This window comes from Eriocheir sinensis, unplaced genomic scaffold (genome assembly GCF_024679095.1).
Source record: "Eriocheir sinensis breed Jianghai 21 unplaced genomic scaffold, ASM2467909v1 Scaffold13, whole genome shotgun sequence".
Taxonomy (NCBI): Eukaryota; Metazoa; Arthropoda; class Malacostraca; order Decapoda; family Varunidae; genus Eriocheir; species Eriocheir sinensis.
In genome coordinates, this window is record NW_026110628.1 from 1,064,664 (window position 1) to 1,070,068 (window position 5,405).

At 47.3% G+C, this 5,405-nt stretch overlaps 1 long non-coding RNA gene across 1 annotated transcript; it reads left to right on the forward strand.

The window, feature by feature from the left end:
* The first annotated feature begins 1,516 nt into the window (after window positions 1–1,516).
* LOC126989797 (uncharacterized) lies at window positions 1,517–2,413 on the forward strand. Its single transcript, XR_007743712.1, has 2 exons — window positions 1,517–1,654; window positions 1,723–2,413. It is a non-coding gene; the product is annotated as an uncharacterized LOC126989797 (long non-coding RNA).
* The last annotated feature ends 2,992 nt before the right edge of the window (window positions 2,414–5,405 follow it).

Consider the following 5,405-nt stretch of genomic DNA (forward strand, 5'->3'; position numbering starts at 1 on the left):
GGAGCTCGTTAGCCGTGATAGGCAATCTGCCTAGGAGAGCAAACTCTATACAAACCCGGGCAGGTGAGGCTCGTTAGCCGTGGGAGGCAATTCACCTAGGAGAGCAAGCTCTATACAAACCCGGGCAGGTGGAGGTCGTTAGCCGTGGGAGGCAATTCACCTAGGAGAGCAAACTCCGAACAACAAACCCGGGCAGGTGGAGGTCGTTAGCCGTGGGAGGCAATTCACCTAGGAGAGCAAACTCCGAACAATAAACCCGGGCAGGTGGAGGTCGTTAGCCGTGGTAGGCAATTCATCTAGGAGAGCAAACTCTAAACAAACCCGGGCAGGTGGAGGTCGTTAGCCGTGGGAGGCAATTCACCTAGGAGAGCAAACTCTAAACAAACCCGAGCAGGTGGAGCTTGTTAGCCGTGGGAGGCAATTCACCTAGGAGAGCAAACTCTAAACAAATCCGGGCAGGTGGAGGTCGTTAGCCGTGGTAGGCAATTCACCTAGGAGAGCAAACACTAAACAAACCCGGGCAGGTGGAGGTCGTTAGCCGTGGGAGGCAATTCACCTAGGAGAGCAAACACTAAACAAACCCGGGCAGGTGGAGGTCGTTAGCCGTGGGAGGCAATTCACCTAGGAGAGCAAACACTAAACAAACCCGGGCAGGTGGAGGTCGTTAGCCGTGGGAGGCAATTCACCTAGGAGAGCAAACACTAAACAAACCCGGGCAGGTGGAGGTCGTTAGTGCAATTCACCTAGGAGAGCAAACACTAAACAAACCCGGGCAGGTGGAGGTCGTTAGCCGTGGGAGGTAATTCACCTAGGAGAGCAAACTCTAAACAAACCCGGGTAGGTGAGGCTCGTTAGCCGTGGTAGGCAATTCACCTAGGAGAGCAAACTCCGAACAACAAACCCGGGCAGGTGGGGCTCGTTAGCCGTGGGAGGCAATACACCTAGGAGAGCAAACTCCGAACAACAAACCCGGGCAGGTTGGGCTCGTGAGCCGTCATAGGCAATACACCTAGGAGAGCAAACTCCGAACAATAAACCCGGGCAGGTTGGGCTCGTGAGCCGTCATAGGCAATACACCTAGGAGAGCAAACTCCGAACAATAAACCCGGGCAGGTTGGGCTCGTGAGCCGTCATAGGCAATACACCTAGGAGAGCAAACTCCGAACATTAAACCCGGGCAGGTTGGGCTCGTGAGCCGTCATAGGCAATACACCTAGGAGAGCAAACTCCGAACAACAAACCCGGGCAGGTTGGGTTCGTGAGCCGTCATAGGCAATACACCTAGGAGAGCAAACTCCAAACAACAAACCCGGGCAGGTTAGGCTCGTGAGCCGTCATAGGCAATACACCTAGAAGAGCAAACTCCGAACAACAAACCCGGGCAGGTTGGGTTCGTGAGCCGTCATAGGCAATACACCTAGGAGAGCAAACTCCGAACAACAAACCCGGGCAGGTGGAGCTCGTCAGCCGTGGTAGGCAATCTTCCTAGGAGAGCAAACTTCGAACAATAAACCCGGGCAGGTGGAGGTCGTTAGCCGTGATAGGCAGTTCACCTAGGAGAGCAAACTCTAAACAAACCTGGGGAGGTGGAGTTCGATAGCCGTGGTAGGTAATCTGCCTAGGAGAGCAAACTCCGAACAATAAACCCGGCCAGGTGGAGGTCGTCAGCCATGGTAGGCAATCTGCCTAGGAGAGCAAACTCCGAACAATAAACCCGGCCAGGTGGAGGTCGTCAGCCGTGGTAGGCAATCTGCCTAGGAGAGCAAACTCTAAACAAACCCGGGCTTGTGGTGCTCGTTATACTGTCGTAGACAATCCACGCGATGGGAACACCAAAGAAAAGGAAAATAAAAAGGAACACCAGAAAAATGGAAAATACAGAAACGAAACGTCAAGAAAAGAAACAAAAAGATCATTCACTTTTAGGCCCTAACATCACCAAAATTATGGATGGGTCTCTTCTGGGGAGAAAGCGGCTCATCCAGACCAATGAACATCAACAAAAGGATGATATGAATAAATGAAATAAAAAAACAAAGAAAAACACGTCAAGGAAAGAAAAATATAACAAACATCATCCACCTTCCGGCCCTGACTAACATCACCAAAATTATGGGTGGGTCTCTTCTGGGGAGAAAGCGGCTCACCCAGACCAAAGAACATCAACAAGGGATGATATAGAAAAGAACACCCCAAAAAATTGAAAAAGAACAGAAAAAAACATCGAAAAAGAAAAGCAACAGAAATAAATGAACAACATCAAGGAAAGAGAAATACAAAGAAACATCATCCACCTTTCAGTCCCAAGCAACATCACCAAAATTATGGATGGGTCTCTTCTGGGAGGAAAGCGGCTCATCCAGACCAAGGAACATCAACAAAAGGATGATAGGAAAAAAATAACAACAAAAAGCATCAATAAGAAGTAAAAGAAAAAGAACAGGAAAACATCGAAAAAGAAAACAAAGGCAATAAAAAGAACGAAAAACACATCAAGAAAATGAAATAAAACATCATCCACCTTTTGGCCCTGACAACATCTCCAAAATTATGGGTGGGTCTCTTCTGGGAGGAAAGCGGCTCACCCAGACCAACGAACATCAACAAAAGGATGATAGGAAAAAAGAACATCAAAAAAGAACATCAAAAAAGAAAACCAACAGCAAGAAAACACAAAGGAAAAAAGAAAGGAAAAGAAAAGAAAAAGAAAACAAATAGAAAAAAGAAAAGAAAGGAAGAAAAGGAAAAAGAAAAAACAAAATAACAAAATAAAATAAAAATAAATAAACAAAATAATATAAATAAATAAATAAATAAATATAGATTATAGTAAAATTAACTAACTGACTCTAACTGCTTTACTAACTATCAAACTATCTATTTAACTAACCTATCTAACTAACGGTAATACAGCTGTTTGACTACCCATTAACAAACAAACTAACAAACCACTTAACGATCTAACATGGATAGTGAGGTAAGGTGGGATTAGACTTACAGGAGCTGCCTTGTATAGACCAACCGGCCTCTTGCAGACTCCTGACGTTCTTATGTTATTTTACGTTTATGAATATGACCCTTAAACCCCATTCACACCTGTACTAATACCTGACTGGTTGGGTGACTCTTCTACCTCTGCCTGCCTCCCCTCCTGCTACTGTCTCCGCTATCAGCACACAATCTACGCTCCCACATAAAACCCACACCTAACCTAATCTAACCTTCCTGTATATCCCCCTCACACCTGTGCTAATACCTGGCTGATTGGGTGACTCCTTCTACCTATGCCTGCCTCCCCTAATGTTACTCTCTCCGCTATAAGCACAAATCTTCCCCCCCCCCATAAAACCCACACCTAACCTATCCTAACCTTCCTGTATACCCCCTTCTCACCCGTAATAATACCTGGCTAGTTGGGTGACTTTTTCTACATCTGCCTGCCTCTTCCTGTTACTGTCTCCGCTATCAGCACAAAATCTTCCCTCAACCATAAAACCCACACTTAACCTAACCTAACCTTCCTAACCTAAGCTTACTGTATACCCCTTCATACCTGTGCTAATACATGACTAGCTCAATTCCCTACATTCAACCACTAACACCTCCCCCCCCCCCCACACACACGCATAAAACTATCAAACCCTCATTTAAAACAATATATCAAACACTCTCAAGAAAAAACACCAGGACGCAATACTGTATAAGGCAAAGATAATGGTGGGAAGAGGGGTAAAGGGGGGGTGGGAGGTCACACGATAACCTACGCATTACCCCGGCGCGCTCCTCCGTCCCCTTGGCCCGTGACCCCGCGCAGGTAACTGCAGACCCCCTCAGCCGCCGACACAGGACCGATTGTAACACGCAGGTTACCTCAGTTTACCTTTCCCAGGCATACCCATTTCACTGACCCACGCGTGAGGAGGAGGAGGAGGATAAAATAGCAAAGGAAAAAGACGACGAGGTAGAGGTCAAGAAAGGGGAGCTAGCGAGAGGGAGGAGGAGGAGGAAGAGGAGGAGGAGGAGGAGGAGGAGGAGGAGGAGAAACCCAACGTGGCGGGTGAGGTAGTGTAGGCTGCGGGGTCAACTAAGCTCCGCACTATTATCCCCTATTTTCAGGAGTAAAAAAAATAAGTCCTTGAATTGGATTTTCAAAGCGTTTCCATGACTGTTGAAGGTTTGTACAAAAGATATATGATGAGATAGTGATGCTTCATAAAGTTGATTATGAGATACTGGCACGGACCTAAAACGAATCTTTACCTGGAAATGTTTAAGAATATGGCCCCTTATGTTCTTACGAGTATAGAGGTTTTGCAGTGACGTCACGAAATAGCGTCGTCTGCACCTTGTGCGTCGTCTGCAGACCCGCTGGTGGTCACCTCCCCAGCAGAGTGAGCAGACGGACCACGTGTGCCCCCTCCCTAAGTCACTACCCGCGGGCAAATGGTAGGACCTTCAGCATCATTTGTGTTAAGTGATTACGCGAGATCGCTTGGGAATGCTGCGAAGCTAAGATACATCGAACAAATCAGTGCTTTTGGAGGAGGAGACTGGTAGACTGGGTGTCTAGCTGGCTGGCTGTCTGGTTGACTGGTGGGCTGACTGGTTGCCTGGTGGGTTAATTGGCTGGCTGATTGGTAAGCTGACTGTCTGTCTAACAGACCGACTGGATGGCTGACTGGTTGATTGGAGGACTGACTGGGTGGTTGACTGACTGGCTGATTGGTTGGCTGACTGTCTGGCTGGTCGATTGACTGGCTGTCCCTCTGCCTGGCCGATCTCCTGTTGCTGACCAGTGATGCCCAGGTAGGCAGCACAGGCAGGCAAACAGGAGAGGGCAAGTGACGACAGGTGAGGGCAGGTGACGGCAATTCACCTTACACTACGCACTCTTGGTCACTTAAGAACATAAGAACATAAGAACGCAGGAGTCTGCAAGAGGCCGGTAGGCCTGTACGAGGCAGCTCCTTTGACCCTAAGCTCCCGTGTATCTAACCCCACCTAATATCGCTGTCCATGAATTTATCTAGTCTATTTTTGAATGTGACAATTGTATTGGCACTCACCACATGACTGCTAAGCCTATTCCACTCATCCACCACCCTGTTAGTAAACCAATTTTTGCCTATGTCCCTGTTGAATCTGAATTTATCCAGTTTAAACCCGTTACTTCGTGTCCTACCCGGTTCTCTTACCAACAAAACCTTATGAATGTCTCCCTTATTAAAGCCCTTCATCCATTTATAAACCTCGATCATGTCTCCACGCACCCTTCGCCTTTCTAGAGAATGCAAGTTTAACTGTTTGAGTCTTTCCTCGTATGGCAAGTTTCTCAGCCCCTGAATCATCTTAGTCATCCTTCTCTGCACCGATTCTAACATTTTGATATCCATTCTATAGTAGGA